This window comes from Vitis riparia, chromosome 18 (assembly GCF_004353265.1).
Source record: "Vitis riparia cultivar Riparia Gloire de Montpellier isolate 1030 chromosome 18, EGFV_Vit.rip_1.0, whole genome shotgun sequence".
NCBI lineage: Eukaryota > Viridiplantae > Streptophyta > Magnoliopsida > Vitales > Vitaceae > Vitis > Vitis riparia.
The window spans coordinates 27,147,433-27,171,514 of record NC_048448.1 but is presented as its reverse complement, the minus strand read 5'-3'; the positions used below and the strand labels follow the sequence as shown (position 1 = coordinate 27,171,514).

At 32.4% G+C, this 24,082-nt stretch overlaps 1 pseudogene; it reads left to right on the top strand.

Annotated features, from left to right (window-relative positions):
• The first annotated feature begins 424 nt into the window (after nt 1-424).
• On the top strand, nt 425-22,849 carry LOC117905603 (annotated as a pseudogene).
• The last annotated feature ends 1,233 nt before the right edge of the window (nt 22,850-24,082 follow it).

Here is a 24,082-nt window from a genome sequence, read left to right as displayed (position 1 = left end):
AATCTCTCATTCCACCTGGACAGGAATCCCTCATTCCACTCGGACGGGAATCCCTCATTCCATCCGGATATCTCATATCCGGCGCCTGTCTGGCCGACATTCTACCTTTCTGGATATCTCACATCCGGCACCCCTGTCGCCGGATGGGAGAGGAGGACGATTCAACTTCCCTGGGCAGACATGTCCGGATCCTTCGGTAACACCTATCTGGAGTGCGCGCTTGACTTGTCCGCGATCCCCACACTTAGCTCCTGAGGTTTGAACCACCAAACCTCCAAGCTTTCCTTGCTTTCCGCCTAGGCTCTTAAGGGTGCAAGGTCTACCCATGAGGCCTAATTCTCCGGGTCTGAATCAAGTAACTAAGGGGCTGACAAACCAAACGACCAGCAATGGCGCCTGAAATGGCGCCTGAAAATGGCCAGCAATGGGGCTTGAAAACGGCCACCAGACTGACGCCAAACCAGCGCCCCTCACCGGCATTGATCCAGTCAGCGTTGCAAGGAAAAATAAAAATCTTCCTTCTACGCGTTGAGGCTGGTCTTTACTTTGTTTAATTAATTTTTTTTTATTCATTTTAGTGAGACGAATTAATCAAAGATAAATCTCAAAATTTAATCTTTATAAAACAATGATTCTGAATATTTAAATTCAACCTTGCTCTGATACCAATTGTTGAGATTTAATACGAAAATTAACACACAATAATCCATATCATTGAATTCAAACTTATCTCTGATAATAAAATAATAAAAACATTAATTAAAAAATAAATTACATACCGTTTGAAGAACACACAACCATGAGAGATTTCCCTTCAGTTTATAGATCTTAAATCCTTGATCTCTTCTTCTCCTTATCAAACCTTAATACACAGAATTGTTTTCTGTAATTGATGGAAGAGAACACACACCGCACATGAAGAGGTTTTTGTATATATATCTTATTGATAGGAGAAGAGGGCCAAGAATACACGTTCAAAAACCGTTCTAACCGTGTTATTCGAATAATTGTTTTTATTCTAAATAATAATATTAAAATTATTATAATTTACCCACTCCATCAAGGGTAAATATCTTTATAACAGTTTAAAGATATTGGGTATTCTTTTAATTGCCTAAATACTAGGTTAGTGGGCCACCCACTTAATTTTAATGTGGAAATAACAAATGTTAGATAGAATTGTATGACATTTTTGTTTATTAGGGCATAGGAATCATGATTGTGGTTTAAAGATTGATGTCATTTTGGGTTTTGAACTCCCAAAGTCCAATGCAAGTATGCAAGCATAAATAAATATTAGAAACATCTTTAAAGATTATGAATGAATTTGGAGCCTTGCTTGAAACCCAAATTTCAAATTCTCTCCTCCTCTTTATTTGCATGATTGCCCACTTTAACTAAAATTTTTAGTGGAAGATATCATTATTAGGGTTAAATACAATTTACATCATATTTAAAACCCAAAAGGTATCCTCATAAATTTTATTGAACCCTTGTTGAATTAATACTTAATAAAAAATATGATCATATGTACATTTCATATCTGACCCATTATTTTATATTTTGAGGTCATTCTTTTGTAAGTGGGTGATTACTACCAAAAAGTGCTATTTTGTAGACCTAATTATAATGGTTTTAAGCACCTTTGTGTAGTAATCATATTCATTTAACCCAATTAATTCATTAAGGTCCTTAGTAATTGGTTTTAACCATTTTGTGGCAAGTTTACATGTTTTTATCAGCTTATGAATCAATTCAAGCATGCCAAATGATGGAGGAGCTAATTAGACAAGTTAAAGCAAGGATTTTGGAAGTTTACAGGCTTGAATTTCAAGTGGAAACACGAGCACAAGCAAAGAGAATGCAAAGAGGAAAAACAAGCAAAGTGAAGAGGAAAACAGAGGACAGCAGCTGCAGTCTTCTTTCGAACTTTTGGAGCACTTCCCGAAGTCCATTTTCTACATGCTATATACCATTTCAAAGCTCAGGAAGTCAAGAATCCAACGCTTCAAACCGTGTACAATTTGGAGCTGAAATGAGGAAGATATGGCCTTCGGAAGACAACTGCATCAAATCTTGTGAAAATTTCGCAAGGTGAATTTCTCCTTGCGAAATTTCGCAAGGAGGATTTAGGCACATTGCGAAAATGCCGAATTTCCTCTGTTTCTCCACGCACGCACCACCGACTTCTCAGATATTTGTAGCTTGATATTTTCTCATGTAAATTCCTTTTGTAACCTTGTATTCAGCCATCATAAGGCTTTATCTTGTAATTTTGCTATATATAGAGGTGCACAACACCTCCAAAAGGGGAGATTGGAAAATGGATGAATGGGGTGATCGATCCTCTGTACATTAGCTTAGAATAATATAAAGCTCTGTTTTTCTTCTTTTCTCTTTTCTTTCTCATTTTCTTAGAAGCCAAACAGCCTCTGAGGACTTTTCCTCAGAGGATGGTTGGCTAAAACCTTTAAGTTTCTCAAAGTATGGATGTTATGTGATGGCTTGGATGCAATCCCATGGAAATTTCTCGCACCCGGAAGGTAAGGTAGTCGTTTTTCATTAATGGTTCATTAATGGAAAGTTTGGTTTTTATTTCCTTTGGACAACTTCCAATGGCCAATACTTGATAAGCTTTTGGATTTCTATCCATTAGTTATCTCCTACGAGCTATTGGAAGGTGAGGTTTTCAATTCCAAGTTTTGCATTAATCTGTTAGAACCAATTTCAATGGCCATTGAAAGGTGAGTTTATCACCGGGAATGACTTTGAGTTGCCAATATTTGGTAAGCTTTTGGCTTTAGACCATTAGTTATCTCTTACGAGCCATTCAAAGGAAGTCTAAGGTGAATAACCATTGATAAAATCCACTACCATCTGTTTTGCCATTTTAAAGGATTAAAACTTGATTTGCTAAATCCATACCGGTTCGGGAAGCAAGCATCACCATAGTTGCAACCCCAACGCGAGGAGCCTATCCTGAGATTTCCAATTTGCATAAGAGTCAGAGCATAGCTATCCTATCTTTGAGAAACTTGTTTTTACACCCTTTCATTTTAGTCTTTAATGTTAGCTTAAATTAGTTTAAATCTTTCTAAAACATTTTCATCTTCTTTTAAAGCTAACATCCATAAGAAAATCACCTATTTTCCTAATTTGAATATCACTTGTGTTTGCGAAAACCCTTCCCAGTGAACGATCCTAGAACCACTATGCTATAGTAGCTTGGCTACTTTAGTAATAGTATTTAAGGTATAAATTTTATTGATACGCCTTTAAAGCTAAGCTACCATGAGTCGCACAGTGGGATTATTATTTTATATGCTTAAATTTTTTCTAAATTTTTTCTCATAACTTAACTAATACTTTGGTTCAAGGCTAATTTTTTAGTTATTGGTCTATTAATTGAGATTTGGTGAGAAAATAGTATGGAACCAATATCTTGAATTTTTTCTATAAATATTTCTAGCATTCAAAGGCCTTAGGGTGTGTCTTTAGCTTAAGGAGGGTACCAAACATGAGATCAAAAGTGTTGATTGACAGCTCGTTGATGAATCACCACTGCACCACTACCACCCTAAAGTCTTCATTTTTAGTCTCCAATTTTATACAAAAGGCTTGGTGGGTACAACTTTTGGTACACTTTTTTTTCCTTATTTAATTTATTTTTTAGGGTTTTTTTAAATGAAAAAAATTAATGGAAACTTGTGATTTGTTGGAGTCGAAAATAGGCTTTTTGTGGAAAGGTCAGATCACTGGGAACATTTCTAGGTTTATACTAATTATATTAATATTGAAATAATATAAAAAGTGGTTGAAACATGCCCTTTCAAGTATATAAAAAATAGTTTTCAAAAAGTATTCAAATGCATTTCTATGATGCCTTTTGGAATAAAAATGTGTTTAAAAATTTGGAATATCCTCATGTTTTTTAAGTGTTTAAATTATATTAACATGCTTGATGTTTAAATTTCAATTTCCCTTTTTATTAGCTTATCTTAGAGTATTATAAATATTATTTCAATCTCTCTAATTAGCATTATTTTGTAGATGTGTCACAACCAAGAGCAAATTGGAGTGATCCTACGATTAGGAAAAATTTTATTGAGATTTGTCTCTAAAAAGCAAATATGGGCTTTAGAGAGGAACATTGAACCTATTGCATGGGCTAGGATTATAAAAGAAATGAAGAAGTGAATAGGAGTTGGTTTTAATATTAAACAATGTAGGAATGGTGGGATTATATGAAAAAACAATATTTAATAAGGAAGAGATTGATTGAGGCAACAAGACACGGTTATGATGCATCAACAGGAACATTCAATTGGCCCAATGAGAGGTGGGAAAACTATGCGAAGGTGAGCGAAGATGTAAATTTTATATTTTCTTCTACCTTTTATATTATATAAGTATAACTAATGAGTTGAAATAATGAATAATAGAACTATCCAAAAACAAAATATTTTTTGAGTAGGCCATTGGCTAATGTTGAAGAGCTAGAAAGTTTATTTCAAGGTATGCTAGTAATGGGGAGCACTCGTGTTGCTCCACATTTTAATTTAGAGAAAGACATTATCTATGCTAGCTTCTTTGTCATCCATTGGTGTATACCTCGGTTTACCTCCACAAAGTTTTGATGGTGATGATCTTGAGAAGAGTTGTGATGCCTTAGAAATTAAAACATACGTGGAAAGAGGTTGAATAAATAAAAACATACAAATTACACAACGGTCATAAAACAGTGGCATGCAAAAATAAATCTGTAAAAAATATTTGGAAGTGATATTTCATCAAAAATAAAATAAAATTGTACATCATCCTTGAAGAGTTTTGAATAAACCCAAGTGCCCAAGAAATTTAATTATACTCAAATTATCCCATGTTTGATTAAACTTAGGGTCACGCATAAAACAAGACATAACATACACATGCACAAAATAAATCCGTAAAAAATAGCTAGAGGTGATATTAAATAAAATAAAATAAAATAATTTTTCCATCATTCTTAATGAGTTTGAAATAGAACCCAAGTGTCCAAGAATCCTAATTATACACCATATATCTCATATTTAATCAAACATTTGATCATTCAAAATAGCACAGAATATGATTATATGCAAAGATGAATTTTAAAAACTATCTTAAGAGTGTGATAAAATCAAACTAAAAATTGTACAACTTATTTGAGATGTCTACATTACATGAAAAATATTTAGGAGATTAAAAATATATATTTATCAAGTAAAAATTTTAATTAAACATTCAACATTTACAGATTGGAATTAGCATAATACACAAAAAGATGTGTTTAGTTCTCATACATGGAAAATTGTTTTTGAGTGAAATAAAAGCCTAAAATTCCATTTGGGAAGTCTAAAATATGAGAAAAATATCAAAATAAATTTAAAACCTCTCAAAACAATTTAATTTTATAGAAACATGTCATGTAACAAAAAATGAACTGAATATGGACATTTTGAAAAAACTGATTTTATTTATTAGCTTGGAAATTGATTTTTGTTCAAAATAAAATTTCTCCAACACTTTTAAGAAGTTTAAAAAAGTCATCCAAGCATGAAAAAGATTTTTTTTGATAATTTCTAAAGTTTCCAAACTCAATTTAATATCTTGAAGGCCAGAAACTCATAGCCAAAGGGGTTGTTTTGGAAACTTAGAATGTAGGGCTTCACCAAGGCCTGATTTAATTTTCATGAATTAATCCACACTTCCCTAAACCTCAATAATCATGATGAAGCTCATGAAGGCCATTAATTACTCCATTATTTTAGAGTTATGAATTTCATTAAGTGTAAGAATAGTGAAAATCATTGAAAACCAAAGTAAGCATGCATACCGAAATAAAGTGGTTGCATGATTTTGAAAAATGAATTTTCATAACCTAACAATGTCTAAGATGAATTTGAAAAATTGAAAATTGATTTTTAGAAAGGTAGATTAATAAGCATTTTGAAATCACTAACAAATACAAATAATCACATAAAATCACACAACCAAAAGAAGAAAATTCCTTAGGAAACAAAGTGGTGTGTGCAAAAAGTGAGTGAAACATGCTGAGTTGTGTGTGATGAGAGTGAAAGTGTGGCTGATGTGTGTTTGTTCATAGTGGTATCATGGCTGCAAGTGAACAAGTTGATCATCACAAAACCAAACAACCAAAATGAGATCAAAGCAAAGAAAACAAAATCAAAAAATTAATTTCACACAAAGCCTTATTTCATGTGGTCTCCAAAGGCTTGAATTAGGCGGTGAACATGAGAAGATTTTAAGAAAAATGATTTGAGATTCTAACAAAGATTAATAGAAACTAAATTGCTAACAATGCTAATGCATTCACGACCAAAGATAGAGAGCATCACAAACAAATTTCCACATGAAATCACAACTAAAAGGAGAACACATCATGATCCAATTTTCAATATGAATTCACAATTAAAAAGAGAAGCATATCTCAATCAGATTCAACAATCTGTATGGCCTCCAATATCCACACCCAAGCATGGTAAAATCTCATATTCAAAAGGTGCATAATGAGAAGAAGATGATGAAATAAAAAACTAAAAAAAAGAAAAGTCAGCAACTTACCTCAAAATCCTCTTCAAAGTTCAGTGATGTATCTCTTTAAACCTGATGCGTGCTGATGGTGTCTTCAATGGCTGACACATGTTGATGGTATCTTCAATGGCTGATGCGTGTTGCTTCAATCAGCAACTTGGTGGTCTCCTCTATGCAACAATGCATGCCTTCTTCATCAGTTCATTGATGTGGGAATCCACCACCCCTTAAAACAATGAAATGAAAAAGATCAGGAAGAAATCATGGCATATGAACTTCCCCAAAAAGGTTGATGAAAGAACTAAAACTTCATCTTTGAGCCCTAGAACAATGCCTAGAAAAAAACCCTAATTTTCTTTCTTTTTCTCGATCACTTTTTTTTGTAATATACCAAAGCTCCAGTGCTATATATATTTGGGCTTAGAAAATACCCAAATATAAAATAACCTAAAACATGAGCTCACGGGTTGGACAAATTTAGCCCAAATGATCTTCCCTTCCAACACATGAGAGAGGAATGCCAACCTATAACCCCATCACAATGGAGTTCAAACTTGTTGTGCCAATGCACAATTGAAGCTGCTACTTGGGAACAACATTTGTCAAACATGTTTAAGGCATTCTTGTTTGTGTGAATCTTCTTCAAGTTGGCTGGATTTTCTTCAAGTATCCATCAACGACTTGAACACCCATTGTTTTTCAATGATTTTCTTCCTTTAGAATGTTCTACCAACTCATAGGTTTCATTTTTTTGTTTTTTTTTAAATAAGGAATATATCTCATCTTGCACAGTTTTCAACTAATACTTACTATCTTCATGAGACTTAGCTTCTTGAAAACTTAGTGGTTCTTTCTCATCAGTTACTAAAATGTATTTAGAAGAAGGATATTTAATAGAGGGATGGTGCTTTCTAGTAGAACTCCTAGCCTGAGGTGCCAAATCCTCTTAATGAAGTGATTGCTCCCCTGTTCCTCATGCTCAACTAGCTCTTGTACAAGTATATCACTTGCACTATCATCTCTTGGTAGCTCATCAATTTTTTCTTCATTTTTGGGCAGTTCTAATGATGGATGAATAGGTACTAACTCAATAAAGTCATCACTTGTACCTTTGGATTGATTAGCTTTGTCAAAATCTCCTAAGGTTTCATTCTCTTGGAAGACCACATCTCTACCTTTCACCAATTTCTTCTTCGTTGGATACCACAACCTAAATCCAAACTTTTCATCACCATACCCATTAAAGACATGTGAAATTGCCTTATTATCAAGTTTGGATCTTTGTTCTTTGGGAACGTGCACAAAAGTTTTACACTAAAAGACCCTCAAGTAAGAATAGGAAACATCTCTTCCTGTCCACACCTTCTGTGGAACCTCAAAGTTCAATAGACTTTATGGAGATTTGTTTATCAAATATTAGGCAATTTGAGCAACTTCACCCCAAAACACCTTAAACAACTTTGCAATCTTCAGTACACACCTATCCCTCTCAATGATGATGTGATTTCATCCTTTCAACCATATCATTATGTTGTGGAGTGCTAGGGAGTGTTTTCTCATGCCTTATACCATTCTTAATGTAGTAAGTTTCAAACTTTCTTGAGGTGTACTCACCTCCATTAATTTCTTTCCAATCTCTCTATCAACCATGGCATGAAACTATAAAAAATACTAAAAGACTTGATCTTTTGAATTGAGCAAATAAATCCATACCTTCATCATAGCATCATCAATAAAGGTGACAAAGTATCCATTTCCTCTAAGAGTTTCCACATCCAAGGAGCCACAAACATGAGAGTGTACCAACTCTAACTTCTTTAACTTCTTAGATTTGCTACAAAAGGAAACCCTATGTTATTTTCTATCCAAACAACAATCACAAGAAGATAAGAATTCATTTTTGGCCAAGGGAATTAAGAACTTTCTTGCCAAAACTTGCAATCCTTTCTCACTCATATGCCCCAAACCTTTTATGTCACAACTCCAAGGAAGTACCCTCTATAACATATAACTCATCATTACAAACTTTTCCTAGGGTCTTATACAAAGTGCAACATACTTCTCTTTTTGCAACTACCAATGAGCCCTTAGTGTGCTTCCATTTGCCTTTGCCAAAGTGGCTTTCATAACCTTGCTTATCCAAGGCAAATCCAGACATTCGATTAAGGCGTAAATCTAAAACATGTCTTACATCTTTCAATGTCAACTTACATCTCATAATGGTTTCAAAGCAAACATCACCCATCCCTATATTCTTATCAAATTAATTTTAATTTATAAAATATTAGAACTTTATTATTAATTTTTTATATTTTAATATTTTTTGAATAAATTTATATTTTTAATATTTTAAAATAAAGACATTCAAAATTGAAGGATAAATATAAAAAATTTAAAAGTGAAGCGATAGTTATTTTTTAAAATAGAATTAATGAGATAAATGATGATATATTTAATATTAAAACTATAATTTATTTAATTTAAATGAATTCAATAATATAAAATAAATGATGATGCATATATGATTTTTTAATATTTATATTTTTTATATTTAGTTATCATATAAATGATATAAAAAAGACTTGTTAAAAAAATTATAATGTTGATTTTTATATTTTTATTAATCAATTAAATAAAATAATTAGAATTATTGTTTTTAATAATAAACCTTGACAAATTTAAATTGAACATATATATATATATATATATATATATATCATCTTAGGATAGTGGTAGCCAGGTTTGACCATGGGTTAACCAAAGTATCTGTGAGTGGGCTGTGGCTGTGAGTGCGTTGCAACGGCTAAAGAAAAAATGTGAGGGTTGACCAAAGTGGCTGTGAGTGGGCTGCACCAACCGCGCGTTGACCAAGGTGGATGTGAGCAGGCTGCACCAAAAAATGGGGAAAGGAAAATAGGCAAAAAAAAAAAAAAAAGGAGCCGATAAATACTCGCCATATTCTGGGCAAAGTGAGGCTGCCGATTCTGGGCATAAGTCACAGTAAAATATTTGTTTATATAATTTTTTTAAAATTTGTTTATAATTGTTTTAAATATAATTTAGTTCTATCTTTAAATTGAAATTGTGTAATTTTTTTTTTGAAGAAAATGAATTTATTTATTGAATTAAATGAACTCCTATTTATCAATATTTTTTTAATTTTTTTTTAATTTTTATAAAGATGTGATATCTCATAGAATTTAACTTTGTACTATACTTGATCCTTCTCATTGAACTATTTTTCCTACTTGAGTTTTAAGTTCACTCTTATTTATTGTTTCACTTTTTAAGTACAAGTGATATTAATAAAGGAAAATTGAGATATGAGGGGTGTTTCTTTTAAAATCTGTTGCACAATTAATTATTTAGGAGTTTTAAATTAAAATTGAATTTAGTATTGATTTCTAAAACTCTTTAAAGTATTTGGGATTGTTGGGCTTTGTGGAGCCTAGTTTTGTTTGATCCGGTTTGACAACCCGACCCGAATAATATTGCATGGCCTTTTAATGGGAGATTTATTGAGGCCTGTTGGGCCCGTTTAGCCCATTGTGGAACCACCTTTTGGAATTAGGGTTTTTTAGTGTGGTAGGGTTGCCGTGTTATATATATAGAGAGAATATTGTAGCCGTCATGTTGTACTATGTATTCTTCCCTGATAATAGTGATATCCCTGCAACTCCGTGGATGTAGGCAAATTGCCGAACCATGTAAATACTGTCTTGTGCGTGTGATTGTTTTTTTTCTTTGGCGTTTGTTTTCTCTAATTTTTTTTTGTTCCTCACGGGTTGGGAATTCGGTTTAATTCCCCACAACTGGTATCAGAGCCTAGGGTTAGGTTTGAGTGGGAGCAATGGCAGAGGAAGCAGGAAAGACGTCTGGAATAGAAAAGTTTGATGGCACAGACTTTGCATATTGGAGGATGCAGATTGAAGATTATCTCTATGGGAGGAAATTGCATCTACCTCTTTTGGGGACAAAACCTGAGAGTATGAAGGCTGAGGAATGGGCGCTTCTTGACAGACAGGTTCTAGGAGTTATTAGGTTAACTCTGTCTAGGTCTGATGCACATAATGTTGTAAAGGAGAAGACCACAGCAGATTTGATGAAGGCTTTGTCCGGTATGTATGAAAAGCCGTCAGCAAACAATAAGGTGCATCTGATGAAGAAATTGTTTAATTTGAAGATGGCAGAGAATGCATCAGTAGCACAACATCTGAATGAATTTAATACAATCACAAATCAATTGTCGTCTGTAGAAATTGATTTTGATGATGAGATTCGTGCTCTGATCGTCTTGGCTTCTTTGCCAAACAGTTGGGAGGCAATGAGGATGGCAGTAAGCAATTCTACGGGAAAGGAAAAGCTCAAGTACAATGATATACGAGATTTAATTCTGGCTGAGGAGATTCGCCGAAGAGATGCAGGTGAAACCTCAGGATCTGGTTATGCCCTAAACCTTGAGACAAGAGGTAGAGGTAATAACAGAAATTCAAATCAGGGTAGATCAAATTCCAGAAATTCTAATCGGAATAGAAGCAAATCTAGATCAGGCCAACAAGTACAATGCTGGAATTGTGGGAAAACAGGTCACTTTAAAAGGCAATGCAAAAGCCCTAAGAAGAAGAATGAAGATGATTCTGCTAATGCTGTAACAGAAGAGGTACAAGATGCATTACTTCTTGCAGTAGACAGTCCACTTGATGATTGGGTTTTGGATTCAAGAGCTTCGTTTCATACCACTCCACATTGAGAAATAATACAGAATTATGTTGCAGGTGATTTTGGTAAGGTGTATTTGGCTGATGGTTCAGCCTTGGATGTTGTGGGTCTGGGAGACGTCCGGATATCTTTGCTCAATGGGTCTGTTTGGTTACTGGAGAAGGTTCGACATATTCCTGACCTCAGGAGAAATCTGATTTCTGTTGGACAACTTGATGATGAAGGACATGCAATAGTATTTGTTGGTGGTACTTGGAAGGTTACAAAGGGAGCTAGGGTATTGGCTCGTGGAAAGAAGACTGGTACTCTGTATATGACCTCATGTCCAAGAGACACAATTGCAGTTGCTGATGCAAGTACTGATACAAGCCTATGGCAACGCAGACTTGGTCACATGAGTGAGAAAGGGATGAAGATGTTGCTGTCAAAAGGAAAACTACCAGAATTGAAGTCCATTGATTTTGACATGTGTGAAAGTTGCATCTTAGGAAAGCAAAAAAATGTGAGCTTCTTGAAAACTGGCAGGACACTGAAGGCTGAAAAATTGGAACTAGTACACACTGATTTGTGGGGGCCTTCTCCGGTTGCATCCCTAGGAGGTTCAAGGTACTACATCACTTTTATTGATGACTCAAGTAGAAAGGTATGGGTTTATTTTCTGAAAAATAAATCTGACGTATTTGAAACTTTTAAGAAGTGGAAGGCCATGGTTGAGACAGAAACAGGTTTGAAAGTAAAATGTTTGAGGTCAGATAATGGAGGAGAGTACATAGATGGAGGGTTCAGTGAGTATTGTCTTGCACAGGGAATTAGGATGGAGAAGACCATTCCTGGGACACCACAGCAGAATGGTGTGGCTAAGCGCATGAACAAAACTCTCAATGAGCGTGCTAGAAGTATGAGGTTGCATGCTGGACTACCAAAAACTTTTTGGGCTGATACTGTTAGCACTGCAGCTTACCTGATAAACCGAGGACCATCAGTTCCCATGGAGTTCAGACTTCCTGAGGAGGTTTGGAGCGGTAAAGAGGTGAAGTTTTCACATTTAAAAGTTTTTGGTTGTGTTTCTTATGTTCATATTGATTCTGATGCTCGTAGTAAACTTGATGCAAAGTCAAAAAAATGTTTTTTCATTGGCTATAGTGATGAGAAATTTGGCTATAGGTTTTGGGATGAACAAAACAGGAAAATCATCAGAAGTAGAAATGTGATATTTAATGAACAGGTTATGTACAAGGACAGGTCAACTGTAGTGTTAGATGTTACAGAGATAGATAAAAAGAAATCTAAGTTTGTCAACTTAGATGAATTGACTGAAAGTACTGTCCAAAAAGGGGGTGAAGAAGATAAGGAGAATGTAAATTCACAGGTAGATTTGAGTACACCTGTAGCTGAAGTTCGCAGATCTTCTAGGAACATTAGACCTCCGCAGCGTTATTCACCTGTTTTAAATTATCTCCTGTTGACTGATGGTAGTGAGCCAGAGTGTTATGATGAAGCCTTGCAAGATGAGAATTCAAGCAAGTGGGAGTTAGCCATGAAGGATGAGATGGATTCCCTGTTGGGGAATCAGACATGGGAACTAATTGAATTGCCAGTAGAAAAGAAGGCTTTGCACAACAAGTGGGTATACAGAATAAAGAATGAGCATGATGGTAGCAAATGTTACAAGGCCAGATTAGTTGTTAAAGGGTTCCAGCAGAAGGAGGGCATTGACAACACAGAGATATTTTCTCCAGTTGTGAAGATGTCAACAATTAGACTTGTACTTGGAATGGTGGCTTCAGAAAACTTACATCTTGAACAATTAGATGTGAAGACAGCATTCCCTCATGGTGACTTGGAGGAAGACCTTTACATGATTCAGCTAGAAGGGTTCATTGTTCAGGGACAAGAGAGTTTAGTCTGCAAACTAAGAAAGAGCTTGTATGGCCTTAAACAAGCTCCTAGACAGTGGTACAAGAAGTTTGACAGTTTTATGCATAGAATTGGGTTCAAGAGATGTGAAGCTGATCACTGTTGTTATGTTAAGTCTTTTGACAATTCTTACATCATATTACTGTTGTATGTGGATGATATGCTTATTGCAGGGTCTGACATTGAAAAGATTAATAATCTGAAGAAGCAATTGTCCAAACAATTTGCAATGAAGGATTTGGGAGCTGCAAAGCAAATCCTTGGTATGAGAATCATTAGAGATAAAACTAATGGTACATTGAAGCTTTCACAATCAGAGTATGTGAAGAAAGTTCTCAGTAGGTTCAACATGAATGAAGCTAAACCAGTGAGCACACCCTTGGGGAGCCATTTCAAACTAAGCAAAGAACAGTCACCGAAGACAGAAGAAGAGAGGGACCATATGAGCAAGGTGCCCTATGCCTCAGCTATTGGTAGCTTGATGTATGCTATGGTGTGTACAAGGCCAGACATTGCACATGCAGTGGGAGTTGTGAGCAGATTCATGAGTAGGCCTGGAAAGCAGCATTGGGAGGCAATCAAGTGGATTCTAAGATATCTAAAGGGTTCATTAGATACATGTCTTTGCTTCATAGGTGCAAGTTTGAAATTGCAGGGTTATGTAGATGCTGATTTTGCTGGTGATATTGATAGTAGAAAGAGTACTACTGGGTTTGTTTTTACTCTAGGTGGTACAACTATATCATGGGTTTCAAATCTCCAGAAGATTGTTACTTTGTCTACTACAGAAGCTGAGTATGTTGCAGCAATTGAAGCTGGAAAGGAGATGATTTGGCTACATGGTTTCTTAGATGAATTGGGTAAGAAGCAGGAGATGGGCATTCTACACAGTGACAGTCAGAGTGTAATTTTTCTTGCCAAAAATTCGGCTTTTCATTCAAAGTCGAAGCATATACAAACAAAATACCACTTTATCCGTTACCTTGTTGAAGATAAACTGGTAATACTTGAGAAGATTTGTGGATCTAAGAACCCAGCAAACATGTTGACTAAGGGTGTCACTATTGAGAAGTTGAAGTTGTGCACAACTTCAATTGGTCTTCTAGCTTGAGAACAGGAGGATGAGTTGCAGGGATGAGGGATTGTTTCTTGGAGGATAGCGGTTTGATGTTGGTGATTGAACTAGTCTCCAAGTGGGAGATTTGTTGGGCTTTGTGGAGCCTAGTTTTGTTTGATCCGGTTTGACAACCCGACCCGAATAATATTGCATGGCCTTTTAATGGGAGATTTATTGAGGCCTGTTGGGCCCGTTTAGCCCATTGTGGAACCACCTTTTGGAATTAGGGTTTTTTAGTGTGGTAGGGTTGCCGTGTTATATATATATAGAGAATATTGTAGCCGTCATGTTGTACTCTGTATTCTTCCTTGATAATAGTGATATCCCTGCAACTCCGTGGATGTAGGCAAATTGCCGAACCACGTAAATACTGTCTTGTGCGTGTGATTGTTTTTTTTCTTTGGCGTTTGTTTTCTCTAATTTTTTTTTTGTTCCTCATGGGTTGGGAATTCGGTTTAATTCCCTACAGGGATGATAATTGAAAATTATTATTATTTAGATATTTTTAATTAGTTTTGGATTAGAAATTTATATATATTTTTCATTTGTGCTCTAATCATTGTTATGAATCAATTTGAGGAAATTGTTAACTAATTACTTATTGGATTTGTTAGTTAAGGTCATTGATGTGTTGGGCTCTTAGGTTTGACAAGTGAAATAATCACGGTGTCTTTGATTTTCAAGCCTCACAATTAATATATTTGAAAAACTATGTTCTAAAATAAGGCGAAAATAATTATCATTTTCAAGAAAAGTTTTTTGTTAAGGTAAAAATATAAGCTCAAAATAATTCAACCAAATATTGCATAAATATGTATCATATAGAGAAAAAAATTATATTAAAGCTCCACAAATAGTAGGGAATTTATTCCAAAAGTTTAAAAGGAAATATGAGAAAAAAAAATGAAAAAATAAAAAAAGTTTAAATTAACTTCATCAAATTTTTAGGTTATGTTTGGTTTTCGGAAAATTTGAGGGAAAATGCAATGGAAAAAAAAAAAATTATTTTAGTAACCAAACTCATTTTAAAGATGATAAATTATTTTTATTTGCTACTTCAAACTCATTTTATTTATTTTAACTCATCAATATAAAAATTAAATAATTTTAAAATGCATTAGTTTCTAACTAATTTTAATTATATTTAATTTTCTTTGGAACATTTTATAGGACAACCAAACATGATAAAATCATTTTTCTTAGCATTTTTTTTCTTTCTTTTATACTTTTTAGTAACCAAACATAACCTTAGGGTCTTAAAATTTATTCATCATTTTTTCCTGTTTATAAATAATTTAAAAATATATATATGGTACAATAAACCAAACATGGAAGTTTGGATTATTTCTTATTTTACTTTTTTTTTTTTTAGATAATAGTTTTTGTAAGCCAACTAAAACCATTTTAATCAAGATATATATATCATACTAACAAATAAATTATAGATTGCATTTGTTTTAAAAAATGTTTTTTTTAATCTATAATTATTTATTATTATTATTAAATTGCTTTTTGTTGAGAAAAAAGATACTATGAATCCCAATAGATGTTTTAAGTGATTCGCAATATACATGGGGTTGTTGGTATCCTATTTTCAACTTTTTATAAAATATATTTTTGTGTTTTTTATAAAAAAATTCTGAAATACCAAATTAGTTTATCACCTTGTCTTTTATAATCTCAATTCACAAGTTTCAAAAAAATTGGGAAACAACTTTGTCCCATTTAGACGAAAACAATGATCATGACTAATTTTCTTAAGTAACACGAAAACAAGTAAGACTAATAATAAGGGTTTGATAAATAATATTCTTAAAAAATAATTCTTAAAAGTAGTTGTATAAGAAAAACAGTTTTCATATATGCTGAGGTCAAAACTTTCATGTCTTACCTAACATTTCTTGAAATAATCAATAAAAGACTTGTGAAAGAATTAATATTTTAAATTTAGTCTAAAATAACGTGTAAGTAACTTGTAAGAAATTTTCACAATTGTTAGCTCTCTTCAGGCATTTGCATTATTTTAATTTGGTGAGTGATCAAATATCATTATTATATTGACACGTGGAGAGGAAGTATTGTATCCCGCGAGAATTATCATGACTATATAATGAATCATATATGAAAGAAGTACAGCAGAAGTCGTGCCATTAGAAATAGCAAGAAAATTGGAGTTGTGTTTAGGACAAGGGAAGAGGCTTTTATTCCAAAGAAATGCGGTTGATCATGAAGGTTTTCCTCTTGCAAATTTTAGCGTTTCTAGTTTTTGGTGGTGGCATTCATTGCCAAGCTGCAACCCGTGGGCTTACTTTTGTGCTAAATACTATATATGATTTTGGCCTTAATATCACCTTCTAATCATGATACTTAGGGAGTGGTATGACTCTCAGTTTCAATCGTGTGACCCTTACCCTGCTGTCGTTGAGTCATTCATGCATGCTATGGGTGTCGTTGAGTTGTTCATGCATGCTATCAATTTCTAATTGCACAACAAGAAAAAAGAGATATGGTGACATTTATAATGAGTCACTATAAACATAGGGTGTCGCTACAACATAGTGTCACCTTATCCACTGACACCATAGAGGGTACCAATTGGTGACGTATTTGGAAGCGACACCAAAGCAGATAAATGGTGACACATTCAGAAGCAACACCATATATTTAGATATATAAGGTGTCATATTAAATGCATCACCTTTTAGTTATGGTGTCACGTTAAATGCATCACCTTTGAGTTATGGTGTCACATCATTGTAAATGATTATGGAAGATATGGTTGTTTTTTATTAATTAGCCTGTTGATTTTTGTAATGCTTATTAACAAATAAGATCAACTTGTGTATATTTTGTCCATAAATATAATAATCATATCACATTTAACTTATATTTTCGTAATGCTTATGGATTAACCTGTAATACATTACATCATCCAGTGATATTTGTATATCAAATATTTACAAAATGATAGTACATCAAATCCACCGAAACTAAAAAAGAAAAGTGAATACATATTAAAATATGATTTAGAAATGTTAAGCATTCCAACATTCATGTATACTTGCATTTCATATGCATAAAACCAACTAATCATAAAATGACACAAGAGTTGCATCCAAAAACCCAAAATTCTCAATACCAAATAAAGTAACATTGATGTCCTATAATGTATGGCATAAGAGTCACATCTAAAAACCCAAAATGTTGTTGTTTCTTTCTCCTTTCTTTTTATTCTTCATAATGTCTTCCCAAGAGTGTATACCTGCATTTCATAGTTTAATGAGATTTAGAGTTTTATTGAAAATAAAAATTAATTGATGTTATAAAAAATAAACAAATCTAAGTACTAATGTTTTCTTTTTTCTTTTTCCCATTTTGATATAAAAATAGTTTGTAAATAATAAGTAATGTTATACAATACCAATGGAAAATTCATATAACAACTAAGGGACTCACCATGCATGATCATGATTTATCAATACGATTCATGATTAGTTATAACACAAAAGAAGTTAATTCTCCTCTAATTTCATCAAATTATACCTGAGAGTATGGTTTTTTTATTTTAATCATAAAACTGAAATCAAATGAGAATAACATTAATATCATAATAATTGGAAGTATGAAACTAAGTACAATTCATTAAATGAGTAAAACCTTTAATACAACAATTATAGAATCAATAATTATCTCTTTAATGAATCTCATAACAAAGCAGTCACATTTGAACTCAAATAAAAAAAATTCAAGAAAATAAAAAATAAAGCAAAACTAGAAAATCAAAAAATAAATATAAAATTTTAGAAAATAGTAATCTTCCACTTAAAGTCTGCACTTTTTAAATTTATTTTTTTATAATTCATTGTGCTTTTAAAAATCATTTTTAACATTTAATTCTTTTTATATATTTTTTTATTTCTTGGAAGGATTTTTTTAATTTCAATATTTTTTTAATGTTCATTTTGTGAAATAACAATGTCCATTAAATTTCATCTCAATTATATAAAATAAAATTTTAGTAACAGAATATAAAAATGTTTTCAACTACTAATATGAGAGGACATGATATTATAACAAACTTGAAGATTATGTATATAAGACAAAAAAACTTAATTTATTATTAAAAAATGTTAAGAGAAAAATTAGTATGAGAAAGAATTAAAGAACCTTTCATAAAAATTATTAATTTTTCAGTCATAACTCCAATTAATATTTATTTTTTCTAATTAAAATAATTAATAAAAAATCCGGATATGAAAAATATGTTCAAATAAAAATAATAAAAGATTAAAAACATCAAAGGAAAAGATATTCAATATTTTAAATTTTACTTTTGATATTCTTTAGATCAATAAATTATCAAATATCTTTTTCAGAAAAAAGAAAAATGAAGAAAATGAAGAGTTTTATGGAAGGGATTGGAAAATGTTTTGTAATTAAAGGATTTTATAGAAATTTCCTAACCTTGAAAGGAAAATTTCATCATCAATCTCAAATTACTCCAAAATTTGGTCAATGCATATAAAAACAATAAGAAAAGAAGACAAAAATAAAACAAATTTTTAGAATCCTTTTGAGGGAGATGACAATATTGAGAATAATTTTCTCAAAAATTATTTTCCAAATATTACCAACCAATATCTTCATCACAACATATTATAATATTCTTAGAAAATAAACAAATTAAAGGAAATTTCATAGAAAATCAAAAGAAAATTATAAAATATCTTTTTTTTTTTAAAAAAAGTTTTATGGAAGGAAATTTATGTAATAAAAGGATTTTATAGAAATTTTTTAACCTTGAAAGGGAAATTTCATCATCAATCTCAAATTACTCTAAATTTTGGTGAACGCATATAAAAGCAATAAGAAAAGAAGGTAAAAATAAAAAACAAAAAACATATTTTAAGAATTAAAAAAAAATATGAATAGGACAAGATGAGATATTAACCATAATACCATGTAAAAGAATTAAAAAAAAAAAAAAATCAAAATATGAGATTTGATCATTTTTATAATCATAAAAATTTTCATTCCTATTTAAATTTTAAAAAACAATTCATTTACATTAATAAATAGAAAATAAAATTAATTTCTCATTGTTAATTCCATCATTCTAAACCAACTCCAACATGATATGGAAACTATTTCATTTTTCCTTTTGTGGGAGATGACAATATTGAGAATAATTTTCTAAAAAATTCTTTTTCAAATATCACCGATACATATTCTCATCACAATATACTATAATATTCCTAGAAAACAAACAAAAAATCTCATCAAAAGAAATTTCTTGTAAGATTAAAAGAAAATTTCATACTGTAAAATGTTTATCCCTCATTTTGAGTATAAAAGATATTGAAAAATCATTCATTTATCTTATTTTCATTCGTTTTGGGGTTTATGGATTTAACAATGAAACAAAAGATATGGTGGAATGTTAAACCTAATTTTTACTTTCCTGCAACTCAATAAAAAAAACACTATTTACACAATCTACATTACAAATATACCAAATCAATGAATGTAAATCAGTTGTGCCAATAAAGATTTTGGCATTAATAAAAAAAAAGAAAAAAAAATGATAGATCTAAGAGATTTTGGGTTACCTGAGAGTCCACAAAGTAGAGAAGAGCAGTTGTGTGTGAACTATGGGTGTGAGAAGAGAGGTAGAAGAAAGTTATGGTTATGGGTTATGGAATGAGATTTTTTTGGATTGTGGGAATGTGGAAACAATGAGTTTTTTTTTTTTTTTTATATATAGTATCATTATTCTCAAAGTGGGCCCATTTAGTTAAATATTTAAAAATTTTTATTTTATATGGTGTCACTTTTTTAAAATTGACACTAAACTTAAAATTAATATCATCTATCCTAATTAAAAATTTTTATATGATGTGTCACCTTTATGAATTTTAAGTCATATGGTGTCATTATTTTAAAAGTGACACCATAAATAGTGACACCATAAATTATTTTTGTTGTAGTGTTGGTTATACACATGTGTTAATGGATTGATGCAACCATTCATGCATGTAATATTTCTTTTGGGATGAGGTTGCATGGTTAACTTTTAATTGGTTGCAGGTGAGGGAAGCTTCATATACAAGGCTTTGTAGCACCAAGAACATCTTAACAGTAAATGGACAATTACCGGGACCAACTATATATGCAATGAAAGGAGAGACGATCATTGTCGATGTTTATAACAAGGGAAAAGAAAACATCACCATTCACTGGTAGGTCTTGTGCTTGTCTCAAAGAAAGAGCGTAGGCAGCATGCTTGCATGGCATACATTCTTTTATTTCTAAGATGAGGCTACAATATATTGCTTTGCAAATAGAGCCAAATTTAAAACAATACTTTAGGCTTTTTTTTGCTTCAGTTCCATTGAAATACAGTTGATGCCTCTTGTTACTATCATAATATGTTGTTGTATGCCATCTTTTGTTAGTCTGAAAATTAGTACTAGTCTTAACGTACAATTATAGTTTTGCAGGCATGGGGTGACCATGCCTAAATATCCATGGACAGATGGTCCTGAGTATATCACACAATGCCCAATTCAGCCAGGGTCAAAGTTTAGACAGAAGATCATCCTTTCCTTTGAGGAAGGCACTCTATGGTGGCATGCTCATAGTGATTGGACTCGAGCCACCATTCATGGAGCTATAATTGTCTATCCCAAGAATGGAACAAAGTATCCTTTTCACAAACCTAACGCAAAAGTTCTCATCATATTAGGTATAAATGTTATTACTTTTAAATGTTAATTTACGTATCATGAATTAACCAGCAATGCAAAATCTAAAATTATTGAAGTTGTTGAAATGCAGGAGAATGGTGGAAGAGAGATGTGAATGAGGTTCGAGATGAAGGGCTTGCAACTGGAGTTGATGCCAATGCCTCTAATTCTTTATTGATAAATGGACAACCCGGTGATCTACTTCCATGCTCAAAATTAGGTACAAATTAAGTTTAATTTGCCATTTTAAAATTGTACACGATTTCCTTTTCTTGTATGTTGACCATATTACTTTTTTCTTATTAACATCAACATATTTAAAGCTTAATGCTAAGAAAGAGGAATATATCTATGAGGATGGTAGAGCCATGATTTAACACATGAGAAAAGGCTAGTCCAAATATAATTTTGAACTATGGAAACTTTTTCTTTTTCTTTTAGCTAGTCATAAGTATACAACTTTCCCTTTCTAATTGCAGACACATTCAAGCTAACGGTGGATCATGGAAAGACCTATCTACTTCGCATAATCAATGTTGCCTTGCACGAGGCTCTCTTATTCTCCATTGCCAAGCATAAAATGACAGTGGTTGGAACAGATGCTAGCTACATGAAACCATTGACATGAGATTATATCACAATATTTCCTGGCCAAACCTTCGATGTCTTACTAGAAGCTAACCAACGCCCGAATCACTATTACATGGCGGCTAAAACTTTTGCCAATATCCTGGTAGCTGGTAATAGATATTATGATAACATAACCACGACAGCTATTGTACAATACATGGGATACTACACTCCATCTTCACCTCCCTCCTTGCCTCATTTTCCTGCATACAATGACACAAATGCATCGGTTCAGGTCATGGCCGGCCTCCGAAGCTTAGCAGATGCGAAACATCCTTGCAATGTCCCATTGAGCACGAGTACTAAACTGATTTACACTATTTCTATAAATTCGTACCCATGTGTCAATAATTCATGTGAAGAGGCCCATGGGACGTTGTTCGCCACAAGTATAAATAACTTAACCTTCCATACCCCTACAATTGACATACTGGAAGCTTACTATTATAACATTAGTGGTGTATATGGAGATAAATTTCCTAGCGTTCCACCACGGTGTTCGATTTTACAGCTGATTATCTTCCATTACTCTATCAGTTGCCAAGCACCGGAACAGAAGTAAGGGTGCTCGAGTATAACTCCACAGTGGAGATTGTTTTTCAAGGGACAAACTTGGTTGCAGGGACATTTCACCCTATACATCTCCATGGACACAGTTTCTATGTTGTTGGATGGGGATTTGGGAATCTCGATGAAAATAGGGACTCTTTGAGCTATAATTTGGTGGATCCTCCCTTTCAGAATACCGTCTTTGTTCCTGCGAATGCTTGGGCTGCAATCAGATTTGAGGCATCCAACCCTGGTATGTTGCAAGCACTTAGGTCCTCTATTAAAAAAAAAAAAAAAAAAAAAAAAAAAACCCTTGAAACTACCAACCTGCATACCAAGGAAATAATTTTTCTTAATATTACAATTAAGTTAGGTGTAATGTTGTATATTTTCTTTGTTGTAGGAGTGTGGTTCCTGCACTACCATGTAGAACGCCATCTAACTTGGGGCATGGAAATAGCGTTCATAGTGAAAAATGGTAAACACCCAGAAGCTCGAATGCTGCCTCCTTCATCTGACATGCCACCATGTTGAAGTTGCAAATAAATAACATGCCAAAGATTTCATTGAATATTCGTATTATTCAGCTTTCATGATTTATTTTCTGCTCAATTAAGATAAAAAGAATAATGTAAAGTTGTAGAATATTGTGTCTGGGATTATTAATGCCAATTTCTTGGATTGAATAATCTTTGAGATATGCTATGGTGGAATTTGCCATGGTGATCTTTGATTATGGAAAGAGAATTTGATGTTGTGCTCCTGTTTCAACCTTAATAATTTCAATATGAACAACTCATTAAACAGACCGGTACAATGCTAAGCCTCCCAATGCCATGTCCATAATAGATATATCTTGATTTGATAACTTTTGGTCATTCCAATTTCTTTGGACATGATAAAATATCATGTTCTATTAGAAAAGTTTGATTGTGATTAAAATGTTTTTTATTTGTAATGTTTTTATCCATAAAAAATATTATTTAAACGTAAATTTTTAAAAAATGTCCAGAAATTATTTTTAAGTGATTTTTTTTTTTTGGATTTTTAAAAGTGATTTTCAAATGTATTTAAATTTTATTTGGATTGGCCCTTAATAGTTAAAAAATAACTAAAATTAAGTTGAATAAAAGTTTTTATACTTATTTAATTATTTTTTTTTAAACTTATAACTTTTAAAAAAGGTTTCATATAGAAGTCATAAAAATGCTATTTCTTATAAGAATTTTATAATTCTATTTTTGTTTAAATAAGTTCTTTCATGTTTAATAAAACTTTTATAACATCAACATTACCCCTTAAAAATTATTACTTTAATTTTGATTTTAATTTTCGGTTAAAGCAAAAAATATGAAGCTATTTCCAATTTGACTTTACCATCCACTTAATTAATTTTTATAAGAAAGTATTTTTTTTTTAATATTTAGAAGGGCTTTTATTTATTTATTTTTAAATCACTCCCAAATGAAATTTATAAGAAAGAAAGATAAAGTTTTCTCCCATATTACAAAGAAATACAATTTTTAAATGTGGATTGAAGTGATTATGGAACTTTGTTACATATTTAAAATTAGGATCTCCTTGATAGAAACCATGATTTACGCAGCGGAAACAAATCATGATGAAACAAGTATGGAGGCAAGCCAAAACCATATGTAAAAGACTGACCTTTTTCTCTGCTGAAAACGCCCACAATCTCCTACAATCTTCTGCTGTTTACCTTATCAATTTCCGGACTATGATTTCTGAGTGGGCAGAAAAACAATAGCTAGGGTATTTCTTACTCTCTTTTCTGTTTCTAATATATCTCTCTTCGATGGGAAGAAGACTG